General features: G+C 45.2%; 1 protein-coding gene across 1 annotated transcript in view; it reads right to left on the bottom strand.

Annotated features, from left to right (window-relative positions):
- ARHGAP28 (Rho GTPase activating protein 28) overlaps nt 1-24,290 on the bottom strand; it is a 1,060,144-nt gene extending 1,035,854 nt beyond the window's left edge. Inside the window, exon 1 of the mRNA XM_069219852.1 lies at nt 24,088-24,290. The gene's annotated coding sequence lies outside the window, so the exon portion shown is untranslated. The remainder of the gene's footprint in view (nt 1-24,087) is intronic.
- Nucleotides 24,291-27,411: the final 3,121 nt, after the last annotated feature.

The following is a 27,411-nucleotide window of genomic DNA, read 5'->3' as shown; positions in this document are numbered from 1 at the left end:
GGAGCTTGGGCGCCAAAAAATGGGGCAAGTCAAGCTGAGGCAAATTTTTCGCCTCAACCCGATTTGCGCCATTTTTTTCGACTCCCAACCCCCATAGAAATGACTCCTGTCTTAGCAAAGACAGGAGTCATGCCCCCTTGCCCAATGGCCATGCCCAGGGGACTTCTGTCCCCTGGGCATGGTCATTGGGCATAGTGGCATGTAGGGGGGCACAAGTCAGGCCCCCCTATGCCACAAAAAAAACAAAAAAAACACTTACCTGAACTTACCTTAATGTCCCTGGGATGGGTCCCTCCATCCTTAGGCGTCCTCCTGGGGTGGGTAAGGGTGACAGAGGGGGTCCCTGGGGGCATGGGAGGGCACCTCTGGGCTCCTTCCGAGCCCACAGGTCCCTTAACGCCTGCCCTGAGCAGGCGCTTAAAAATCGGCGCAAAAGCGGGCGTACGTCATTTTTTTTGACCCGCCCACTCCCGGGCGTGAATTTTGTCCGGGAGTGTAAATACGGCGCACATGCCTCGGAGTAAATGTTTTAGACGGGAACGCCTACCTTGCATATCATTAAAGCAAAGTAGGTGTCCACGCAAAAAAATGACGCAAACTCCATGGACTTTGGCGCTAGACGCGTCTAACGCCAAAGTATAAATATGGAGTTAGTTTTGCGTCGGAATTGCGTCAAAAAAAAATGACGCAATTCCGGCGCAAACAGAGTATAAATATGCCCCTACATATCTGCTAACTTTACAACAACTACTTCTAGTCAGCTGTAGACAATATTTCTTTCACCTAAGTCTGTGAAGGGGTTTTGAGTACAATAGGAACATCAGCTTGGTGGTACATGCACTGGTCATCTAATGTGCACAGTCACCCAGACTTTCTGCTGCCTCTGTCCAATCACGTGCTAAAAAGGGACTTAAAACTAGTGGCTTTGGCAGGCCTTTGAGGAGGTGAAGATGCTGCTCAGGTCCAAGAAAATACAAAGTTAAAATGTTTTAAAGGCTTATAAATTTTAGTGAAAAAGTCTCTCAAATGGATAGCTTTTAAATGAATGTTAAAAATCTTAAGGGGCATATTTAAGAGGCCCTAGCACCACCTTAGTGCCACCATAGCGTCATTTGTTTTACACTAAGGCAGTGCTAAAGTGGCGTTTTCCCCACGCAATATTTACAAAGTGGCGCAATGCATGTATTGTGCCACTTTGTAAACCTCTGCGCCACATTATGCCTGCCCTAGGCATAATGTATGCAAGGGGGGCGTTCCCTCATTAGGAGAGGCCGAAAAAAATGGCGCATTTTTTTTCAGCACTTTTAATGCCTACTCTGGGCAGGCATTAAAAGGGGGCATACCATTATTTATAATGGGCCCCTATGTACTCTGCAGGAGTAGCAACTACATTTTGGTGCTACTCCTGCAGGGTACATCAATAGCGTTAAAAAATTGACACTATTGCCCCCTACCCTGCGCCATACTGCACCATATTTTAAATACGGCGCACACATGCTGGCAGGGGGATGCTAAGGGGCGCAAGGAAAGTGACGCTGCACTGGTGCAGCGCCACTTTCCTTAAATCTGCCCCTAAGCCTTTTATCAAAACACATTATTGGTTTTATATGCCCAGATATCTCTGTAAACCTTAACCACTTACAAACCTTATGAATTGTGCCTCCGAAACTCGTGAGGAGAAAAATATGTCTTAGTGCTGACTGAACATATTGGCGTTGGAACCTTCTCATTAAATATTAACTCACTCCTTGCAACTCTATCATGCACTATGAATGTTCAATGAACAACATTTCAAACTGTGATATTTCGTAGTTCTAATGTGAATAATTATTCAAACTATGGATAAGGCATGTTCCTCTCAAAGAATTCGGAAATCAGTTCTGGGATTTAATGTAGTATTTGTGAAAAAAATACACATCTCTCTGACATGTTTCATATAGTTATGCTGTTCTTCATCAGGGAAAAATAGGTTCTGTGATGCTTAATTTGCAATATCCAGGCACATTGTTAGGCATGGCAAGCATGGACAGTCCATAACTTTACATATTTCATCAGATGAATGAGCAATAGTATTGTGTAGCTCTTACTCTGCGATCTATTGAAATGGACAACCGGTATCTAGAACATTTCTAAGAGGCTGCAAATATGCTTTACAATTTACCATTTTGGTGTTTATTATTTGGGGGAAGATCAAGATGCCTAATTGTGTGGTCATCGGTTGTATGCTTACTCAGTTGAGCTATAGTTCCCACAGCAGCTACGCTTTAACCTATGTATGCAGCTAATGCAAATTTGTGTTTTTTTGTCTCTGGTGTGTGGCCCACTTTCTATGTTTACTTGATTGATACCCCAGGTCCTTAGTGATCATAGGGTTTCCTTTGTTTTTCTGAACTGTCCGATGTTTACAACATGGCTTAGCTCCCATTTCTAGAGTGAAGTTGAATTTCAGCAGTTTTCTCAGTGATAGCATTGCCAAATAGTAGTATTCATAGCTTGAGAACAGCCTCTAAAATAGGTCTGGTACGATTTCTGTCTTTGTTTTTCATCCAGGTTGAGTAGGTGCTGTTGCGTTTGTCTTATGTTATTATGGAGACAAATGGCTTTCAAGTTTTAAGCAAGGAGTCACCGCTTCCTGCTTGTTGCGCATCTTTTTGAGGTCAAGCATTTGGTTATAACTGTGACGTGGGAAAAAACTGTATATTAACCAAAATTCTAAAATGTTACTTGATATTACGCAGTATGACGGGAGTCAAGCCTGAATCCTTTGATGGTGTATGTTGAACCTTTAAGTCAGGCTAAATAGAGTTTTATATGGTGAGGTAGAAGACTGAGAATGCTTAGCGAGCTCATGCTTGCTGCTGACATATGAAACCTGAATATAAGCTACAGTCACTGGTACAAATCCTGCCATGCCATCTCAGCCTTGTATCCCTCTGATTTCAACACTCTAAGGCCCAGATTTACAAGGCCATAGAGGCCACCGGACCATCACTTTTTGCGACTCTCTGTTGGTGCTGTGCAGTGCGCCACGTTTACAAGGCGGCACTAAGCCACTTTTTGTGGCTTAATGCCACCTTGTAAATATGGGCCCCTCTGATGCAATTTTCTGCTTTGGTGCTGGCAGCTAAATTTTGCATCGGCGCAGGGGTAAACGCACGGTGCGCCATATTTAGTAAATACAGCTCATCCCTGCATTTCTAAAGTGATGCAGTTCGGCAATGTACATTTTGGCGCAGCACCGCGCTGTGCCACTTTTTCGTATATCTGGCCCTAAGTGTCATTGATGTGGTGAATAGTAAAATATGTTATTAGTACTTGCAATTAGCACTGAAAAGTGGTGTAATAAAATGTAGTCATTATAATGTTACATTTTGGAATGTGTTGCGCATCCCATCTACATTCCATCTTGTTTTACTTTTGTGGACACTAGGAAATGTATTAAAGTCTGAAATGTAACACATTAGGGCCCATATTTATACTTTTTTGCGCCGCATTGGCGTCACTTTGTGACGCAAAAGCGGTGCAAACTTACAAAATACAATTGTATTTTGTAAGCTAGCGCCGCTTTTGCGTCAAAACAAATGCGACGCAAAAAACGTATAAATATGGGCCTAGCCTAGATCTGTAATTATTAGTCCAATGTGATTGTCTTGAAATGTGTTATTATTTTTAGGAAGGATTACATTAAATCAAGCTTTTTTGAGTTTGTGCTAGTTTGAATATCATGAAAACTGATCACGGACTATAGTTTTCAGATTAATGAATCAGCATGATCCACAAATGAGGAGTTCTGCAGTTGAATTTACATTAATGGCGTTTTGTGGCATCTGTGTCAAAGTTGGATTAACTGCTTTTGACAGTGGAATTGTGGCCATGTTTCACAATGGTAAATATTTCGTTTGGTGCTAAAGATTCATGTGAACATTAATCACCAGCGTTAGACCTCAGTACCAGCCAGGTGGTGATACTATGAATCCCTGTTATCTAGGCCACTGAAAATAGCATAAGAAGGAGTCAGTCCCTTTGTCAATTAGAAAAACATGTATATCTCTTTACACTTTCCCTCATTCACAAGAAGCCGTGGTTCACTGTGGTTGGGAATGTCAGATAGGGTACTACAGAGATCTGTTTGGATCCTAGGAGTTCTTTGTGAGTAAAGTGTACCACAAGTTTTACTTTTGTGCTATTTGGAATGTTAGCCTGATCCTTTAAAAAACATGATGATGTACCGCTGCTTGCTTCTTGAGAAAGGATGTCCTATTACTAAGCAGACAGTGCTGAAGCCATGGGATGACAACTGCCTCTTGAGGTATCTATTTTCCAAGATCATATCTTACCCTAGATGCAAAGAATTATTCCACTACTAAACTGACACGTATTTTTCCATTACATGGGTTTCTTTCTTTTCAGATGGGACAGGATTACCACCTGCGCGCCATAGATTGGAACTTTAAAAGAAATTATAAACTGGTCCATTTGAATTATACGTAATTCTACCGCTGCGCTGTTTTATGCATACTTAGGGGCATATTTATACTCCGTTTGCGCCGAATTTGCATCGTTTTTTTCGACGCAAAACTAACTCCATATTTATACTTTGGCGTTAGACGCGTCTAGCGCCAAAGTTCACGGAGTTAGCGTCATTTTTTTGCGTGAACACCTTCCTTGCGTTAATGATATGCAAGGTAGGCGTTCCCGTCTTAAAAAATGACTCCGATGCTATTGCGTCGGATTTATACTCCCGGGCAAAAATGACGCCCGGGAGTGGGCGGGTCTAAAAAACCCACATTTGCGCCGGATTTTAGCGCCTGGGTCAGGGCAGTCGTTAAGGGACCTGTGGGCTCAGAATGAGCCCAGAGGTGCCCTCCCCTGCCCCCAGGGACACCCCCTGCCACCCTTGCCCACCCCAGGAGGACACCCAAGGCTGGAGGGACCCACCCCAGGGACATTAAGGTAAGTCCAGGTAGGTATTTTTTTACATTTTTTTTTGTGGCATAGGGGGGGCTGATTTGTGCCCCCTACATGCCACTATGCCCAATGACCATGCCCAGGGGACAGAAGTCCCCTGGGCATGGCCATTGGGCAAGGGGGCATGACTCCTGTCTTTGCTAAGACAGGAGTCATTTCAATGGGGGATGGGCGTCGTAAAAAAATGGCGCAAATCGGGTTAAGCCGATTTTTTGGCCTCAGCCTGACTTGCACCATTTGTGGACGCCCATACGCCATTTTCCCCCTACGCCGGCGCTGCCTGGTGTACGTCGTTTTTTTTAACGCACACCAGACAGCGCCGGCGGCTAACGCCGGCTAACGTCATTCAATAAATACGGCGCCCGCATGGCGCTTCAGAATGGCGTTAGCCGGCGCTAATTTTTTTGGCGCAAAACTGCGTTGGCGCAGTTTTGCGTCAAAAAGTATAAATATGGGCCTTACTGATTTACTGCACTTGCCTTTCAGTACACTATTTTATGCATAACTTGAAAATGTTAGTGATAAAATACTTTCTGACTCAAAACTATCAAAAGTACTATTAAAAATAACATATGTGGTGGTGCACCTTCTGCAGAGTTCCTCTGGTCATTTTCAATTGCTGATTGCTGTACTCAGGTGTTAAACTGGCAGTGCAGGGATTTTTTTGAACATGCACTATGACATGGGTCAAAATAGTGAAATGTTACTGCAACAGAATGCTCCCCAGAACTTGCTTTCACTTGCAGCATAATTTAACCAACCATGCCACATAATTTGGTTTTCCATTGTCAAATAGTTCTTGTAAACCTCATTATAAGACAGTCTCCCATCTCTGTGTATTAAGTTTATAATACAGAGATGAACTGAAATACTTAGGGACATAGTTAAGAAAAGTGGCACTGCACACAGTGCAGCACCACTTCTCTTGCACCCTTTAGCACCCCCATGTGCACCATATGTAAAATATGGCGCACCATGGCGGTAGTTAGGGGACTAGCATCAAAAGTTATGATGCTAGTCTGGCGCTTTGCAGGATTAGCGTAAAAGATTATGACACTAATCCTGCACGCAGAGGCCCATTGTAACCAATGGAAGCCTCCTTTTAACGGCTGCTCTGAGCAGGCGTTAATAGTGCCGAAAAAAGGGCGCAAGGAAATCTCTTAGATTTCCTCGAGCCATTTTTTTAGCTACCCCTAATGGGGGAGCGCCCCTTTTGCATACATTATGCCTGGCACAGGCATAATGTAGTTCAAAGGGTTACAAAGTGGTGCAATGCATGCTTTGCACCACTTTGTAAATGTGGCGCAGCTTTTTTGCCTCATAATACCAAATTAGCATAAAAAAATGATGTAAATGTGGTGTTGGAATGGCGCTAGGGGCTCTTAAATATTATTATTGTACTCCTTGATGCAACAAGCCAGTATGTCAACATATTTTATATGTCACTTGTACTCTAGTGCACCCTTGGTTATAAGAAAATAATTACATTTGTAGTAAATGGGACAATACCCAGTTAGTATGTTGGACTTCATTATCATTGTGTGTTGAATGATTTCTACTGGTACAATGTTTTGGAATCCTTGTGCTAACTGCATCAGTATGCAACTGGCAGGCAATGGGATTTACACAGAGCAAGCATTCCTATGATGTATGTTGTTTAACTATTGTTATCTTTATTGCATGACTTAGCTGTCAAAATTCCCATATACTTAAAGGATGACAAAAAGATAGCTCACAAGAGGCTGCAAAGACCAAAACCTAAAAAGCATATACCAAGAATGCTATATTCTCTGTCAACAGTTAAAGTAAACATTTGAAATGCAATTGGTCTCGCAATTGCTTGAGTTAGAGCTATTGACGTTATAAATTCATATCTGGGCTTTTCTTGCCACATAAATTGGTAACCCCTGCCTCATAATTTTGTCTTTTCCTGCCACATAATTCAAGATGGCCCTGTACATAATTAAAGCACTTCCACTTACCGCCTTCCTCATCTGCAGCCCAAAATGAAAATGTTGGCATTTAGCATCCTAATTGACATCTGCCATGCTAATTCCAATAGAATACAATGTTCACCACGCCATCATCAAAGTTGCTGGCTGGCAAACACAATCCCCAGAAAAAGACACAAGACAGCCATGGAGGAGTAACAAGAAAAATAAACTAGGAGGGTCACCCAAACATATCAAAAGTGTTCAAACGGTCATAGTGTAATAAGGATGTTAAATTGGCCTGACTCATGGTAATAATTGAAACATAGAGATTAATAAAACATATACAATTATAATATAAACCCAATAAAAACCTTCATCAGAAATAAACTTTTGTCATTTGACTGTAAAGTTCAAATAGGCCCTAGAGAACACCACAATGAAAATAGCATTTGTAAGAAACATGGTCATGTAACCATATGGCTAGCCCCTAAAGAGCATATCCACATGAAAAGAAAATGACCGAAAATAATGCAGTGTAACCATACATTTATCCACTCAAGGACACAGTGCATTGCACATTTTCAGAGCTAGCAGGCCTACAGCAATCATTTTACAAACAAGACCCTTAAAACACAAACTTCTATCACCTGTAAAACAAAAGTTCCATCCATGAGAGAAATTAAAAAGACATTGAATGGTGGGTGGGGTTATTATTTTGGGGTCCCCACTAACCTATGGGGACCCAGAGATGATCTAGACAGAAAGAGCACGTTGTGGTGGACGAAGGTGGTCCCATTGACCTAGGGCCACCACAGGCTGAGTTATGAGTAAAAATGTTGTGTAAAAGAATGCCCTGGAAAGCATTATGGGATGAGCAAGTGCAGTGAATATGCTAATATGTTGTCTGTAATGCTCAGAACAGCCTCTAGAGAACACCAGTATTAAAATAACATTTGTAAGAAAAATGGTCATGTAACCATTTAGCTAGCCCCTAGAAGCCATACCAACATGAAAACAGAAAGGCAGAATGTAACACAGTGAGTAGAACCATATACATGTGGCCCCTAGAGGTTGCAATGCCTTACACAAGTCAGTCCTAACAAGCATACTGCAATACTAAGGATATTAGAACACAATCTATTCTCAACTATAAAGTTCTAGCCATAAGAGAGCATAAAAAGGCACTGAATGGTAGGAAGGATTATTATTTTGGGGTCTAAACTAACCTACTGTGGAACCCCAGAGATGACCTAAAAAGAAACAGTGTGTCATGCTGAACGTGTTGGTGGTCATCCTGTTGTGCTAGGACCGCCACAGGCTGAGTTATGGGCAAAAATGTTATGAAAATGAATGATTGCAAAGCATTATGGGTCTAGTTTTCCCAACTGCATTAAATATTGTAGTATCAGCTCTCCTGTTTTGTTGGGAGAGGCGCTTTATGGATTTCTGAGTTTTCAAAGTAAAGCATTTATCAGTTACAAGTGTTTTGGGGGAAACTATGATATGCGTATGGAAGAGCTAAAATTAGTAACTATGAATAAGTAACAGTGTGAACAATGTGACCAGCGCTCCAATACCACCGATGGAGTTTGGGCTGTTGCCGCTGTTAGCGCTGTGAGGCCCATGGCCACCATGGAGCACAAAGGGGAGAGACAAAAGGAGAGAAAAAAATGCTTGTTCATGCTGATGTATATCGGCACTCATGCAACTATCCATGCAAGACGTTCAGTCTGCAAGGCGGTAAGAAATCCACCAGAAGGCGGGGCACACATAAAGCATTTATCAATTACATCAAGGGACTTTGAAAGGCAAGCCCGTGAACGAATGAAAGTGATGGGTGTGAGATAGACATGGTTAAAAGCCTACAGATAGATAACAACAGGTCTGAAAGGGCGTGTGCGCTCGACCTAAAAATTATTGATTTAAAAAAAATCTTAGCTGCAGTCACCAGGAATACAGTAAGATTTTATTTAAAAATACAAACCCAGAATTACAAATATTTGACACAAGGCAGCGAAGTAACTAAAGTTGCTGCCCTGCCTTCCATCAGTGGAAGAGAGAAAAATTGCACTTTTGTCTGCCATGTGCTAAAGCACACATCCTTGCACCATAGTGCTGGGCTGTGTTTATTCTTTAAAACACAGGTTTTGTACTGGAAGAGGACCCAACCAGTACAAAAAAAGATCCTCTAATACTTTTTTCCACTTTGCCTGTGAGCGTACTGCACTATACAGCACATGTGCGAAGTTGGAAAACATTTCTCCTGGTTACACCTGCCTTAAGGAGACAAAAGGTATTATAGCAAATCCCTGTGTATTAATGTTACTAGATGGGTATTTGTATCAAAACCCTTGGGTGGTTACAAAAGGGATGCAAACCCACTGCAAAGAGTTAGTAAATCTGGGCCACAATGTAGAACTCAGATCCTAAGTAGCATTTAGTTATACATCATCAGAAAGGTTGAATAAATCATGACACTGCAATTCAAATAGTAAATAATCTACATTTCACTCTGAATACCTACACTTTCCCAACAAACTGAATCGCACTCAGTTGGACACAAGGCTTATCAGAAAGACGGTGTAAATTAAGTGCCTGGAAAATATGTATCATGCCCCATGTATTAACCATCATTTTCAGGCCTTTGGGCCTGTAAGTATAATACACTGAGTAAACAAAGAGGACTTTCCATCACAACAATGGAGTCTCACATTTAGGCTTGCAATTTTCCATGTCCTTATCTTTTATCCTACCACAAGCAGCCTTTTCCTCATCTGCGGGTATGTATTTTTTTCTAACAGTAAGTGTTTTTACAAGCAGGTTCTGTTCATTTCCAAGGTTACCCTTATGCTTGTGGATGTTTGCAATAATATTGATATTGTTGGTATCTGTAAGGGACAAGCATTGGGAACTTCACAAATTGATAAGTGTATTTATGCATAGTTTTCAGGTTCTCCCAAAACTCACTTATATCAAGACTTCTACAAATAATTTAGATAAGATCTAGCCAGGGAGATAACCGTGCATTCTTTCTTTCCTTAAAATAAATCAAAAATTTGCGAACTACAGTCTTAGCCTTGTACTAGATACATCATCAATATGTGGGCTGTATGGAGGAGTATATGTTTCCGGGCATGGTTTGGGCAGGTGTCAAGAGGTAGTTTCTCACTCTAGATACTTTTTGTTAAAAAATGACAATAATTTGAAAGCACCCACTTTATTTTACTTATAAAGAGAAAAACAGTGTTGTGCCACAGAGCTAAAAAAAATACATTAGAATAGTGTATTATTTGTAACAAACGTGTGACAGACAACGTGATTAACCTTACTTCTTTACTACACACTAGAACAAGCTGCCACAATTTAACTTCACGCCCCAATGCAGAGTAAGAAGCTTCTAAACCCAGCTAATCACTTTAAGAACCAATAGTGAAATCACAGCTGCTCCACTTGAAACAAAAGTCATTGTTTCCACTCATTGATAAGGAGAAGCTTCTTCCCTTGGTTTTGCTGAGTTTATCAGTTGAGCTTGACATGGCTGACTCCAATGTTCTGAATACAAAATATTGGCCTTACTGAGACATCACATGCCCCCGGGCATAGCTTTAGTCTTTCAAGTATGACAATTCTATCTTTGTATCCAAAGATAACTACTCAATTTGTGCCATTTCAGACTCATCAAGGGCCACATAATGTTCAGCTTTGCAAACAGAGGGTAGTAGTAGTACTTATAAATCACCTCCAAAATAGAGTTTAGTAATGGGCAAAGTACAAGACATATGAAGTCAAAGAATTGGTGCTAGAGTGGTAACCTGTTCCCTACTATCCAGGAAACCACCAGCAATGAGTTATGGATCCACTGTATTTGATAATGCAATTACATACCACAGCACTCTTAATCAACAGTTCAATAGATAGTGTTACAATCTAGCTAAGTAGACCATAGTCCATGTATTTCTTATATCTAAGATCCAGTGTTTATTGAACATCAGTAGAGTCCTTGATGTGCATTAAAATGCTATGTGACATTAGAAAAGGCAGCCAACACATGTTTTGTCACCTCAAGTGACTTTTTTAAGGCTAAATCATCAGTGTTGTAAATCTCATCTCCGAAAAGGGGTAGTTAAACCCAGAGCTTTGAGAAACAGTATTGAAACTATCCAGTCAGTGTGGAGTAAAGTCAGTTGTTTCCATAGTGGAAGACATCACAAGAAACTCTTGTTTCCAGAGTGAAGAAGCTCAAAATAGCGGACTAGAGTCGCCTCATGTGTGAAGTTATATAGCCATGATAAGCTTGTCCAGATGGGTTCAGAGATGCACTCATGTCCGTGTTAGAGTGGAGTGCAGCATTTTGATGCACATCAAGGACTGTACTGCCGCACAATAAACTTTGGCTCTTGGATGTAAGAAAAACACAGACTATGGTCTATTTACCTAGATTGTAACACCATCTATTGAACTGTTGAATAAGAATGCTATGGTACCTAATTGCATTGACATTCAGCTTTATCTCCATTACTAATACAAGTTTATGTACATCTCCTTACCAATGAACGTTTACACCACCCACTCTCTTCCTAATCTGTGATAATGACACTATGGGGGTCATTCCGACCCTGGCGGTCCATGACCGCCAGGGCCGGGGACCGCGGAAGCACCGCCAACAGGCTGGCGGTGCTTCCAGGGCTATTCTGACCGCGGCGGTAAAGCCGCGGTCAGAAAAGGGGAACCAGCGGTTTCCCGCCGGTTTTCCCCTGGCCCAGGGAATCCTCCATGGCGGCGCTGCTTGCAGCGCTGCCATGGGGATTCCGACCCCCTTCCCGCCAGCCTGTTTTGGTGGTTTTCACCGCCAGAACCAGGATGGCAGGAACGGGTGTCGTGGGGCCCCTGGGGGCGCCTGCACTGCCCATGCCACTGGCAGTGCCACTGGCATGGGCAGTGCAGGGGCCCCCTAACAGGGCCCCACAAAGATTTTCACTGTCTGCTTAGCTGTCTGCTTTCTCCTCGTTGCAGGGGCTTTCCCGCTGGGCCGGCGGGCGGCCTTTTGGCGGTCGCCCGCCGGCCCAGCGGGAAAGTTGGAATGGCCGCTGCGGGGCGGTCATTCGGCGGTGACCGCATGGCGGGCGGCGACCGCCGCCCGCCGCGGTCAGAATGACCGCCTATATCTTTCATCAGCATTACCAGCATCCCCATAGGTGGTACCCACCAAGTTATCAGCAGTTTTTAAAGCCTTAAAATCTAGATTGGGAGTAAGGCAGGTCTGTCACATATTAATTGCCCACTTCGACTTGAAAAACTGGGAATAAATCCTGCAATTCTAACCTGTACTTTGACATCTACCTGCACACTACACACTTGCTTGGCCACCCACAGTTCCAACACTATGCAAAGTGAACTGAAGCTGCAACTACCATCATATAGGGCTTAACAAAACAAGTGCACATGAACAGGCCAGAGGCTTCCAAAATAAAATCCACTAGTCAATGATATGGATGTTCTTTGGGCTTTTTCATGTGTCTGAACTGCTGGGTGTGGGCAAGGCTGTTGGCATGATGCGTGGGGCCACCCATCCACTCTGCACAGGTTGAACAGTTAGCTATGGGTAGGTTAAGGGGTGTGTTTTTGGTCTCTAGTTTTAGTCCCCGTTTAGGGCAGGTTCAGTGAGGGGGCATTACCTGGGGGAGGGTGGAGAGTCAGATGCGGGCCTGGCCACACTTCCGGGGGGGGAGAAGAAGCAGGTGAAGGATGACAGTGTGGGGGATGCCTGAATGAGGCAGGGTATGAAAGGAGAGTGTGGATAGTAGGTGAATGAAGGTGGAGGCTGGTTGAACAGAGGCAAAAGTGGGGGAATGAAAGGAAAGTGAAAGGTGGGTGCTTCAAAAGGGGTGGTACTGGAAGAAGCAGGAAAGTTGGAATATTCAAAGTTATTCAAATGTTTTGTTATTAAATGGAATCATGTCCTAACAAATGGCCTGGTACACTATTTGGGAGTGTGGTGGTGATTGTGTCACTGTTCTGCTTCCGGAATGTATGCTTGAGCACGGCATTTCATATGGTTTTCAGCCCTTAAAACGCTGTGCTAAAAACGTTTGCATGCATAGCACTAAAATGTTTAAAATGTAGTGATGCACACTGTTAGAAATTGGGTCTTTGGTTGACAGTCAGGTTACCCCCTGTTCAAGCAAGGACCCTCACTCTAGTCAGGGTAAACGAGAATCACTCTCAGCAAACCCCTGCTTACCCACTTGGTAGCTTGGCAGAGCAGTAGGCTTAACTTCAGAGTGCTAGGTGTAAAGTATTTGTACCAACACACACAGTAACTTAATGAAAACACTACAAAATGACACAACACAGGTTTAGAAAAATAGGAAATATTTATCTAAACAAAACAAGACCAAAACGACAAAAATCCACCATACACAAGTCAAGTTATCAATTAAAAATCAAAAAGAGTCTTTAGGTAGTTTTAAATACACCCTAGCGCTGCTAGAGTGAAAATGTACCTGGTGCGTGTCAAAAATAACCCCGCACGGGCGGGTGTGCGTCAAAAATAACTCTGCACGGCAGTACGCGAGTCGAAAATCCAGCCGCACGATGATCCGAAAATCCCGCAGAGCAGGTTGTGATCTCCCAGCCTCCGTCAGCGATGCTGCGCGTCGTTTCTCCTGCTCCGTGCGTCGATTCTTCGGTCGCGTTTCCTGCGAGCGTCGTTTCTCAGCTGCGGAGCCGGCGGGGCGTCGTTTTTTCAGCCGAAGATCGGATTCGCGTCAATCTTTTCCCCGCACAGCGCTCTGTGCGTGGATTTTCTTGTCTTTAGGCTGCCAGCTTCTCCTTTCAGGGTCCCAGGAACTGGATGGGCACCACAGGGCAGAGTAGGAGTCTCTCCAGAGACTCCAGGTGCTGGCAGATTGAAGTCTTTGCTGTCCCTGAGACTTCAAACAACAGGAGGCAAGCTCTAGATCAAGCCCTTGGAGATTTCTTCTCAAGATGGAAGGCACACAAAGTCCAGTCTTTGCCCTCTTACTCTGGCAGAAGCAGAAACTGCAGGATAGCTCCACAAAGCACAGTCACAGGCAGGGCAGCTCTTCTTCCTCATCTATTCAGCTCTTCTCCAGGCAGAGGTTCCTCTTGGTTCCAGAAGTGTTTCTAAAGTCTGTGGTTTTGGGTGCCCTTTTTATACCCAATTTCTCCTTTGAAGTAGGCCTACTTCAAAGTAAAGTCTCTTTTGAATGTGAAATCCTGCCTTGACCAGGCCAGGCCCCAGACACTCACCAGGGGGTTGGAGACTGCATTGTGTGAGGGAAGGCACAGCCCTTTCAGGTGTGAGTGACCACTCCTACCCTCCCTCCTAGCACAGATAGCTCATGAGGATATGCAGGCTACACCCCAGCTCCCTTTGTGTCACTGTCTAGTGTGAGGTGCAACCAGCCCAACTGTCAATCTGACCCAGACAGGGAATCCACAAACAGGCAGAGTCACAGAAATGGTATAGGCAAGAAAATGTCCTCTTTCTAAAAGTGACATTTTCAAACACCAAATCTTAAAATCAACTTTACTAAAAGATGTATTTTTAAATTGTGAGCTCAGAGACCCCAAACTCCAAATGTCCATCCTCTCCCAAAGGGAACCTACACTTTAATCAGATTTAGAGGTAGCCCCCATGTTAACCTATGAGAGGGACAGGCCTTGCAACAGTGAAAAACGCATTTAGCAATATTTCACTTTCAGGACATATAAACCACATTACTATATGTCCTACCTTCTATACACTACACCCTGCCCTTGGGGCTACCTAGGGCCTACCTTAGGGGTGTCTGACATATAAGAAAAGGGAAGGTTTAGGTCTGGCAAGTGGGTACACTTGCCAACTCGAATTTACAGTTAAAACTGCACACACAGACACTGTAGTGGCAGGTCTGAGACATGATTACAGAGCTACTTATGTGGGTGGCACAACCAGTGCTGCAGGCCCACTAGTAGCATTTGGTTCACAGGCCCTGGCACCTCTAGTGCACTTTACTAGGGACTTACTAGTAAATCAAATATGCCAATCATGAATAAACCAATTAAATACAATTTTACACCAAGAGCATATGCACTTTAGCACTGGTTAGCAGTGGTAAAGGGCTCAGAGTTCAAAAGCCAACAGCAACAGGTAAGAAAAAATAGGAGGCAGGAAGCAGGAGGCAAAAAGATTGGGGATGACCCTGCATAAGCAAAAAAGTCCAACACGACCCCCTACCAGCCTAAAGCCAGGGGAGAACAATCAATACCTTGATGTACTTCCCTGATTGGAGCGATATAACAAGGACCCAGGCCCACAACAGCAGGGGCATTTTGCAGTTCTACGCCTTCCTGACTCCAGTTGGATCCCTCTGTCCATACTCTCAGGGCCCACTAAGCTAACCCATGGGGAACCCTTCTCCACATCTGCAGATACCATCTGTGCAGCACCTAACTTTACTTTGCTCACAGATTGTAAAGAAATTGCTCCCTGTTGCAGTTACCCCCCACTTTTTGCCTGATACTGATGCTGACTTGACTGAGAAGTGTGCTGGGACCCTGCTAACCAGGCCCCAGCACCAGTGTTCTTTCACCTAAAATGTACCATTGTCTCCACAATTGGCACAACCCTGGCACTCAGGTAAGTCCCTTGTAACTGGTACCCCTGGTACCAAGGGCCCTGATGCCAGGGAAGGTCTCTAAGGGCTGCAGCATGTCTTATGCCACCCTAGGGACCCCTCACTCAGCACATACACACTGCTTGCCAGCTTGTGTGTGCTGGTGGGGAGAAAATGACTAAGTCGACATGGCACTCCCCTCAGAGTGCCATGCCAACCTCACACTGCCTATGGCATAGGTAAGTCACCCCTCTAGCAGGCCTTACAGCCCTAAGGCAGGGTGCACTATACCACAGGTGAGGGCATAGGTGCATGAGCACTATGCCCCTATAGTGTCTAAGCAAAACCTTAGACATTGTAAGTGCAGGGTAGCCATAAGAGTATATGGTCTGGGAGTCTGTCAAACACGAACTCCACAGCACCATAATGGCTACACTGAAATCTCGGAAGTTTAGTATCAAACTTCTCAGAATAATAAACCCACAGTGATGCCAGTGTTGGATTTATTAAATGCACACAGAGGGCATCTTAGAGATGCCCCCTGTATTTTACCCAATTGTTCAGTGCAGGACTGACTGGTCTGTGCCAGCCTGCTGCTGAGAGACGAGTTTCTGACCCCATGCGGTGAGAGCCTTTGTGCTCTCTGAGGACAGAAACAAAGCCTGCTCTGGGTGGAGGTGCTTCACACCTCCCCCCTGCAGGACCTGTAACACCTAGCAGTGCGCCTCCAAGGCTCAGGCTTCGTGTTACAAGGCCCCAGGGCACTCCAGCTAGTGGAGATGCCCGCCCCCTGGACACAGCCCCCACTTTTGGCGGCAAGTCCAGGAGAGATAATGAGAAAAACAAGGAGGAGTCACTGGCCAGTCAGGACAGCCCCTAAGGTGTCCTGAGCTGAGGTGACTCTGACTTTTAGAAATCCTCCATCTTGCAGATGGACGATTCCCCCAATAGGAATAGGGATGTGCCCCCCTCCCCTCAGGGAGGAGGCACAAAGAGGGTGTAGCCACCCTAAAGGACAGTAGCCATTGGCTACTGCCCTCCCAGACCTAAACACACCTCTAAATTCAGTATTTAGGGGCTCCCCAGAACCTAGGAACTCAGATTCCTGCAACCTAAGAAGAAGAGGACTGCTAAGCTGAAAAACCCTGCATAGAAGACGGAGAGACCAACTGCTTTGGCCCCAGCTCTACTGGCCTGTCTCCCCACTTCTAAAGACACTGCTCCAGTGACGCTCTCCCCAGGGACCAGCGACCTCTGAAGCCTCAGAGGACTGCCCTGCATCTAGAAGGACCAAGAACTCCGAGGACAGCGGCTCTGTTCACCCAAGACTGCAACTTTGTAACAAAGGAGCAACTTTAAAACAACTTGCGTTTCCCGTCGGAAGCGTGAGACTTGACAATCTGCACCCGACGCCCCCGGCTCGACTTGTGGAGAACAATCACTTCAGGGAGGACTCCCCGGCGACTGCGAGACCGTGAGTAGCCAGAGTTGACCCCCCTGAACCCCCACAGCGATGCCTGCAGAGGGAATCCCGAGGCTCCCCCTGACCGCGACTGCCTGCTTCTCAGAACCCGACGCCTGGTAGGGACACTGCACCCGCAGCCCTCAGGACCTGAAGGATCCGAACTCCAGTGCAGGAGTGACCCCCAGGAGGCCCTCTCCCTTGCCCAGGTGGTGGCTCCCCCGAGGAGCCCCCCCTTGCCTGCCTGCATCGTTGATGAGACCCCTTAGTCTCCCATTGATTTCAATTACAAACCCGACGCTTGTTTGCACACTGCACCCGGCCGCCCCCATGCCGCTGAAGGTGTACTTTCTGTGTGGACTTGTGTCCCCCCGGTGCCCTACAAAACCCCCCTGGTCCACCCTCCGAAGACGCGGGTACTTACCTGCTGGCAGACTGGAACCGGGGCACCCCCTTCTCCATTGAAGCCTATGCGTTTTGGGTACCACTTTGATCTCTGCACCTGACCGGCCCTGAGCTGCTGGTGTGGTAACTTTGGGGTTGCTCTGAACCCCCAACGGTGGGCTACCTTGGACCCAAACTTGAACCCCGTAGGTGGTTTACTTACCTGCAAAAACTAACAAACTCTTACTCCCCCTAGGAACTGTGAAAATTGCACTGTCTAGTTTTAAAATAGCTATATGTGATTTATGTGAAAACTGTATATGCTATTTTTCTAATTCAAAGTTCCTAAAGTACCTATCTACAATACCTTTCACTTGAAGTATTACATGTAAATCGTGAACCTGTGGTTCTTAAAATAAACTAAGAAAATATTTTTTTCTATGCAAAAACCTATTGGCCTGGAATTGTCTTTGAGTGTGTGTTCCTCATTTATTGCTTGTGTATGTACAACAAATGCTTAACACTACTCCTTTGATAAGCCTACTGCTCAACCACACTACCACAAAATAGAGCATTAGTATTATCTCTTTTTGCCACTATCTTTCCTCTAAGGGGAACCCTTGGACTCTGTGCATACTATTCCTTACTTTGAAATAGTGCATACAGAGCCAACTTCCTACACAGATGTATCCCAATGGGCAGATAGTACCACTAGGGCCAACACAGTGGTGTTGCCCACTCCACCCCTGGGGTGTGACTCTCGTTCCCCCCTCAGGGGCAACTCTGTCCACCAGGACAGCAAGCCACAGTGACCCCTGACAACTGTCAGGGATGAGAGCCTGACCTCATGCCTCTCCAACCACTGTGACTATGGAGAGTGGGGGGCGGTAGCCCCAGGTGCCTGACACCCTTTGACCACTCTACCTTCCACCAGGTCAGGGATGACAACCTGACCCTGGTCCTCCTCTCTGGGGCTCTGTACCCTCCCTCCAGGAGTGGGACCCCCAAAGTCAACAATTGTCAGGGTGCTTGTAGAAGCAGTCCTGCACAATTCTTCCACCAGTGCAGGGCTGTTAACCTGCAACTGGTCCTCCATCCTGGGGTCTGTACCTTCAGGTTGGACCAGGGCCAGGGGTGAGGCTTCCCTCCCCCTGCCCTCTCTTCTGGGGTCCTGAACCACCTAACTAGGAGTGGCCCCCCCAGAAGACAACATGGTAGGGGCACTGTTAGCAGTAGCCCCTTCATCCAGGTCAGGGGGACACCCTGAACCTGGCCCTCTAACCAGGGTCTGTACCCATAGAATGGACCACCACCTGGCAACCCAGGACTTCCTGTGGGGCATACCTACCCACCACCAGGTCAGAGTTTACCCTCTGAACCTGGTCATCCAACCCAGAGTCACCACCCTTCGGTTGAACCACTGCCTGGCGCACCAGGACTTTCTTGGGAGCACACCTACCCCCCTTCAGGTCAGAGTTTACCCCCTGAACCTGACCATTCAACCCAGAGTCACCACCCTGCGGTTGAACCATTAGCTGGCGCACTAGGACTTCCTTGGGAGCACACCTACCCCCCATCAGGTCAGAGTTTACCCCCTGAACCTGATCATTCAACCCAGAGTCACCACCCTGTGGTTGAACCTTTGCCTGGCACACCAGGACTTCCAGAGGCGCACACTTATCCCCCTCAAGGGGCACACAGTCCCCAAGGGCCACACAAGAGTCAGGCTGGTGCAGGTCTCCGGACCTCTGCCCATCTGATAGAGTTTGGATTCCCCCCAACCCAGAAATGGTCTCACCAAGGTCAATCCTGGGGGGCTCTGCTCTCAGAGCTGACTCCTGACCCTTCAGGGTCTCCACTGGGGTCCGCAACCCCCTCTCAACCCTCTGTCTGGATTTCTGCACCCCCTCACTAGGAGTGGTACTGCCAGACACCAGAACTGGTGGGACACTGGCTACAGCCGCCCCTCCAAGTTCTCCTGACACTGTGGGGTCTCCCTCAACAGATGGCCTTAGGGTACAGGCTAGGCTCCCCTCATGGTGTTCCCTCATGGAACCCTCTAGGACCTGGGACCAGATCTTGGGCACCTTGGACCTCAGCCCATCCCCATTCCCTCTCCTCTGACACTGGACATGGGGTCCCTCACCCATCCCACTACACTGGGACCTACCCGGGAAACTACAATCCTTCCCTACCACACATGGTTGGGAAATACCTAGACCACTCCTCTCAGGAGCCCCCCAAATGCCTCTTCAGACTCTCTGGTACTCACCCAGAAGTCTGCCTCCATTGTAAACTCCCTGGGTTCAGAGAACTCACACTCCACCTGGTGTTGGCGTAGCTCTGGAAAATAAGGACTAGACATATGCTCTCCAGCAATTACTTCACTCAGCCCCTCACATGAATTAACCAAAGTACCCTTCACCCAACCATCCAGTGACTCTGCTTTGAAAAAGCACCCCACATCACCCTCCTGAGACTGGTGAGACAGTACCTGACTGTCCCTGACACTCAACCCACACTCTTCTGGGATGTCTTCACACTCCATAACCAGGACTTCTACCTGGGGGGAACCCCTCTCCCTGTCACTCTCACCTAGGGTCAGTAGAGTGTCCCTCCCACCAGTAGGAATATGACTCCCCATGCCAGTTCCCCAATCTACCTCTGGGGCCCTGTGCATCACTGGAGCTACCTCATACCCCTGAACCTCCTGGTGTGTGTCACCTCCCATCTTCAAGTAGGGCACCACATCTCTGGGCATGTGCACTTCTTCAGCAGTACTAGATACAAGATTTTTGCTGCCACAATCTGAACTGGACTCAGCCCTCATGGCTTCCAGCTTCAGCTTTTCACAGCTCAGCTCTTGAGCTGCAATCCTTTATTTTTCCGGGGCTAAGGCTCTCTTCTCCTCAGCCCTCTCAAGCTCTGCTTCTAGCTCTTCCAGATTCCGGATTCGAGCTAGGAGCAAATCATCTCTTTCTGTTCCCTCCTCAGGGCCACTGCCCTCCTCCTCTGAGTAGTCCTCCTCCTCACAGTAGTTCTCCTCCACAGACTCATTTGGTGGTGTTGCCTGACAACGTTTCAACTTATACTGAAACAGGGCTGACTCAAGATCCTCCCTTCTGGATTTCTTGTTCACAGCTAGTCCCCTTTCCATGCAGAATGCTTTAAGCTGCCACTTTTTATACATAAATAGGTGCCAGAAATTGACTTCCATTCTGCAAAGGCTTCACAACCAAAAACCAAAGTCCAAAAATATTAGCAATATTTCCAGGAGGACATCAGAGACCAAAAAGCAGAATCACAAGACAAGTAGTATGTGGTCACGTAGTGGTCTGAACTCAAAAAAGTAGTGTACCCTTAATCACTGTATGCCAAGTACAAATACAAGTCCAAATCCCAACCGCTGATCACCAATGTTAGAAATTGGGTCTTTGGTTGACAGTCAGGTTACCCCCTGTTCAAGCAAGGACCCTCACTCTAGTCAGGGTAAAAGAGAATCACCCTCAGCTAACCCCTGCTTACCCCCTTGGTAGCTTGGCAGAGCAGTAGGCTTAACTTCAGAGTGCTAGGTGTAAAGTATTTGTACCAACACACACAGTAACTTAATGAAAACACTACAAAATGACACAACACAGGTTTAGAAAAATAGGAAATATTTATCTAAACAAAACAAGACCAAAACGACAAAAATCCACCATACACAAGTCAAGTTATCAATTAAAAATCAAAAAGAGTCTTTAAGTAGTTTTAAATACACCCTAGCTCTGCTAGAGTGAAAATGTACCTGGTGCGCGTCAAAAATAACCCCGCACGGGCCGGTGTGCGTCAAAAATAACTCTGCACGGCGGTACGTGAGTCGAAAATCCAGCCGCACGATGATCCGAAAATCCCGCAGAGCAGGTTGTGATCTCCCAGCCTCCGTCAGCGATGCTGCGCGTCATTTCTCCTGCTCCGTGCGTCGATTCTTCGGTCGCGTTTCCTGCGAGCGTCGTTTCTCAGCTGCGGAGCCGGCGGCGCATCGTTTTTTCAGCCGCAAATCGGATTCGCGTCAATCTTTTCCCCGCGCAGCTCTCTGTGCGTGGATTTTCTTGTCTTTAGGCTGCCAGCTTCTCCTTTCAGGGTCCCAGGAACTGGATGGGCACCACAGGGCAGAGTAGGAGTCTCTCCAGAGACTCCAGGTGCTGGCAGATTGAAGTCTTTGCTGTCCATGAGACTTTAACAACAGGAGGCAAGCTCTAGATCAAGCCCTTGGAGATTTCTTCTCAAGATGGAAGGCACACAAAGTCCAGTCTTTGCCCTCTTACTCTGGCAGAAGCAGCAACTGCAGGATAGCTCCACAAAGCACAGTCACAGGCAGGGCAGCTCTTCTTCCTCAGCTATTCAGCTCTTCTCCAGGCAGAGGTTCCTCTTGGTTCCAGAAGTGTTTCTAAAGTCTGTGGTTTTGGGTGCCCTTCTTATACCCAATTTCTCCTTTGAAGTAGGCCTACTTTAAAGTAAAGTCTCTTTTGAATGTGAAATCCTGCCTTGACCAGGCCAGGCCCCAGACACTCACCAGGGGGTTGGAGACTGCATTGTGTGAGGGCAGGCACAGCCCTTTCAGGTGTGAGGGACCACTTCTCCCCTCCCTCCTAGCACAGATGGCTCATCAGGAAATGCAGACTACACCCCAGCTCCCTTTGTTTTCTCTGTCTAGTGAGAGGTCCAACCAGCCCAACTGTCAAACTGACCCAGACAGGGAATCCACAAACAGGCAGAGTCACAGAAATGGTATAGGCAAGAAAATGTCCACTTTCTAAAAGTGACATTTTCAAACACACAATCTTAAAATCAACTTTACTAAAAGATGTATTTTTAAATTGTGAGCTCAGAGACCCCAAACTCCAAATGTCCATCCGCTCCCAAAAGCAACCTACACTTTAATCAGATTTAAAGGTAGCCCCCATGTTAACCTATGAGAGGGACAGGCCTTGCAACAATGAAAAACGAATTTAGCAATATTTCACTGTCAGGACATATAAACCACATTACTATATGTCCTACCTTCCATACACTACACCCTGCCCTTGGGGCTACCTAGGGCCTACCTTAGGGGTGTCTGACATGTAAGAAAAGGGAAGGTTTAGGCTTGGCAAGTGGGTACACTTGCCAACTCGAATTTACAGTTAAAACTGCACACACAGACACTGCAGTGGCAGGTCTGAGACATGATTACAGAGCTACTTATGTGGATGGCACAACCAGTCCTGCAGGCCCACTAGTAGCATTTGGTTTACAGGCCCTGGCACCTCTAGTGCACTTTACTAGGGACTTACTAGTAAATCAAATATGCCAATCATGAATAAACCAATTAAATACAATTTTACACCAAGAGCATATGCACTTTAGCACTGGTTAGCAGTGGTAAAGGGCTCAGAGTTCAAAAGCCAACAGCAACAGGTAATAAAAAATAGGAGGCAAAAACATTGGGGATGACCCTGCATAAGCAAAAAAGTCCAACACATACCATATACAAATGCATGTTAATTGAGATGATGAATATTAGGGCCAGATGTAGCAAAGGGTTTTACCCATTCTGTGTCTATGGGAAAATTCGTTGGCACATATGGCCCTTAGTCCGTTGTCACCTAAACGATTTGAAGACAAAGCTGACAAGAGTCAAGGGTCCATATCATGATGGCCTGGGCCAGAGCAGTAGAAAACCGAGCGCCTGTTTAATGCACCCGTAATGCATAAAGTAAAATTCATTTCACCCAATATGTCGCAGATAATACACCTCGTAATCGGTGAGCACGGTTTGCCTCTTACTCATTCTGAACTTTGCATTGATGTCAGAAAACGAAACACTAACACGGAGAGATATGGGGTTAAATAAATCCACTGTATGCACTCACTGCAGGCGAATATAACTGGCCTAGGCTATGAGCAGCGCCTGCATGCGCGACACACACACAAACGCGCACCCACCACACACACGCACACGCTCAACTTTATTGATTACTTTAAATAAAAAATTAAAACATTTCTTCAAACAGTTGATTTTTCCAACTTTCTAAACCTAGTGGGGTGCATTTCGTGGTGAGAAGATCAATGAACATGTCATTCGCATTTTAATACAACTTGTGGTGGTTCTACTCAGTACTTTACCATTTTTGGAAAGTCACAGTACAAAGTCCCTAGAATATCAGCCCGAACGTCAATCATTTGGTATGCAATCTCTTTGTGAGAATCCTCATTTTTTTTTATCGATGTGCTTAGAACTGTTCACCTGTGCCTCGTTATGTACAATTTTAAACCTTCTGATAATTTCCCTCAAAAGGGCGCACTTCCTTAGCACCTGCTCTCAGCAGACCGTCACAACAGAAATCCAAAAAGCAGACATACAGACACATAAACGTAGCGAATATTTTGTTTGAAACTGGGAATTTCGCGCACAAAAGACTGAGACCGACTATATTCGTATTGTCTCATGCGGTGTCATTACACACTCGATGTTTTTGCCGCTGGAAAAGGCAACTGATCTTTCGGTATTAGAATAAAATTTACAGGTCCTTTCAGAATGGTCTGTAATCCCTTTGTCTCTACGTTTTTGGCAGTCGTGTTAGTACACCTGAAACTGCTCGGTATGACATTACGTCAAGGCTTGAATACATTCCGATAACGTGTACTGTTTCACAAACGTCACATATACTGTGTACAATTTCAATTGCAAACTTACCCGCCTGCGCCTTCCCACTTTCACAAGGGCACCGCACTCCTGAACTTTGGCAAATTCACCCGAGGAAGATCTCGCTGAAGCGTTCTGTCCTTGATTTCCACTCACTTCTGGACTTGCACAGCTCTTTTGCCGTAGCCAGCCTTGTGCAGGTCGAATATTCCAGCCAGATCTTTTTTCCTGTTACAGCTCCCTCTGATAAAATACAGATATGCGCATTCTCGCAAAGTGTGTCAGCAGGTTCCAGGGAAGCAGGCGGTCTGTAGGTGAACACTCTAACCCGGCGCTTTCAGAAACGTCACTGTTTGTTTTGGTGGCATTGGTCTCGCGGGCAGCCCTGTCAAACTGGCTCTGTTTACTTTATTGGCGCGACTAGTACAGCTTCATGCAAGCACAGAATCGCCTTCAGCCTGGGCTTGGTGTTAGAGGAAATGGCCTGTTGTTAACACAAACCTGGGTCTGTGTGCACTGGAAACAATAACCCCCGCTTTGATTGTTTATGCACACAGATAACTGCTGTCTGCATCCCTGTGCAGGATGCACTCTCGATCATGAACCGTTGTTTTGAAGGCAGAGGCTAAACACATGACAACAGCATATAATAATTTTTTAATATGTATAAAATAACGCGTTCATCATCCTTGAACAGAAAGTATTTGTTAATGTTCCAAACAGTGTTAGAAATCAAAACACGTTTTACAAGTTAATGTCCTGGACCACACTTTAAAAAAAATCACTGTTTTTTAAAAAAAAATTATACAAACATACATTAGACTTGCTTTCGGATCCAGAAAAGTTTTTTGCTGAAAAGATAAGTAGCACCAGCATTTCCGCGGCACTGTAAATTGCGACAGGAAATAATGAGCATTCCTGGGAGCCTGCTGGAAAGTACTGGAACAATGGCAGTGGGAGATAAGATGCTGCAGTTTACGCTTCCTCATAAGGATATGACACAGTGGCTAAAGAGCAAGGAAATGCTCCAGTTTACTCTTTCTGGAATAAAGCCCTGCTTAAACTTTCCAACAGTCGATTATTTGATTTCCTAAAAGGATAACACACACAATGAGATTTTACTAGCTAAAGTGAACTGAATGTTACGTTTACTGCGAAATGGCAACAACACTGGATCAGTAATAAAATACTACAACTCCCATAAGACACAGGGCGTGAGAGCTGCTGGCACTGTCCCACAACCATGGTCACTGGAATTATGCCCTGGGTTTACTTAAATGTATTGCAAGAAAAAGCAAATTATGCAGCATAGCACCGTGCATTTTGAAGCAGCTGTATTTTAATATTTTGCCATTTTTACTTGTAAACACTCTATGGACAAAAATGTCTTCTCATAAATATCAGCGCCGACATATAGCAATATGCGCCTCAGAGGTGACCCGTATCTCCCTGACAAAAGGCCTACCATTGCACAGCAGCAGGTATGGTAGCGTTTCTAGTAATTTTTGATTCGTTTGAGCTAGAAATATTTTTTTCCTTAATTTGAACAAATTATGCAGAAGATGATGGATTATGTGGCACGTGTGGCACATCCTTAATTATGCATAAAACACTACAGCTGCAGAACCGCATAATTCCAGCGACCCTGCCCAGAACCACTGATCCTGAAGCACATCCATAAGAAGAAACTATTCACGGTGAACAGGCCATTTTGAACTGCTAACAACTGATTACTCAGCTGCACTGCTGGACACCCAGATATTCAGCTTGAACAGACCAAGGGCCAGATGTAGGAACCAGTTTGCGACTCGCAAACGGCAAAAATTGCCGTTTGCGAGTCGCAAACTGGAGTTTCCTATGCAGAAATGCATTTTGCGAGTCGGGACCGACTCCCCAAATGCATTTCCGACTCGCAAATAGGAAGGGGTGTTCCCTTCCTATTTGCCACTCGCAGTGGTATGCAATTCCATTTGCGACCGAGTCGCAGTTACCATCCACTTGAAGTGGATGGTATCCCACTCGCAAATTGGAAGGGGTCCCCATGGGACCCCTTCCCCTTTGTCAATGGACCCCAAAATATTTTTTCAGGGTAGGTAAAGGGACTAATACCTGCCCTGAAAAAATACCGAAACAAAAGGTTTCGGATTTTTTTTTTAAGTGCAGCTCGTTTTCCTTTAAGGAAAACGGGCTACACTTGAAAAAAAAAAACTGCTTTATTAGCAAGCAGTCACGGACATGGAGGTCTGCTGACTACAGCAGGCCTCCATGTCAGTGAGTGCCCATAGTCGCTATGGGGCCGCAATTTGCGACCCACCTCATTAATATTAATGAGGTGGGTCTTTGCGACCCCATAGCGACTCGCAGACGGTGTCTGAGACACCCTTCTGCATAGCAAATTGCGAGTTGCAATTTGAAAGTTGCACGGACTCGCAAATTGCAAGTCGCAATTTGCTTTGTACCTACATCTGGCCCCAAGTTCTATAAAGTAACATTAGTTATGATAATCACACATTTTGTTGCAAGAAAGGAAGCTGCTTTTTTGCAGTTTTAAAGGTTATTTTACCGGATTGGTCACACAAAGTTTATTTGTCACCTTCAGCAAAGAAAGAATAATCAGTTCATCATGATCTTCCATATACAAATTCATACAAATATCAAGGCAAATACACCAACCCCAATACCCTTCGGTCAGGTCTAGTTTTTGATTTTCTCCTCTTTCCTGTTCAGGTAAGCTGGATTGGTAAACATATTGATTTGTGTGACTGTAAATTGTTGTGGGTCATTCAACAAATATTGTGGCAGCATCATCCTGTTTTCCAGGGGCACTAATACTGGGGAGTGATTGAACTTGCTGATCAGTTTGAGTGTTTATTTTTTAAATGTTTTGCTTAGAACCATGGAATTAGCAACACATGTTTCAATTCCTAAGAATATCATATTAATAATACCACATCCTGTAGGCCAAGTTTAAGAAATAAGGTCATAGAACAAGATTCACTGTAGTACTGTTTCAGCAAAGACTCAAGGAAACAAGTTGTAATAGCAGCAGCTTGTCTTTATTCATGTATCTTGTAACAGCAGCAGGAAGCAACTGCCACCCAAACCAAACCACCAGGTTCCATTCCAGAATATCGAACTCACTAACTGATACATTCCATGGCACTGCTTTGCATAGGAACCACTTGACATCATCACAACATCCTTTAATAAGCAGAACATGTATAATTCCCTAAAATTACATATTAACAACAACAATACAACGTAAACCCCTTTGAATTAAAAAAAATAACATATAATACATATGTAATCGTGAAATTATCATACAAATGGAACCTTTAAGAATGAATTCAAGTATCAGACCGTACTGGTTTCCTT

Source organism: Pleurodeles waltl, chromosome 2_2, assembly GCF_031143425.1.
Source record: "Pleurodeles waltl isolate 20211129_DDA chromosome 2_2, aPleWal1.hap1.20221129, whole genome shotgun sequence".
NCBI lineage: Eukaryota > Metazoa > Chordata > Amphibia > Caudata > Salamandridae > Pleurodeles > Pleurodeles waltl.
The sequence above is the reverse complement of the archived record's forward strand: the minus strand, read 5'-3'. Positions and strand labels throughout refer to the sequence as shown.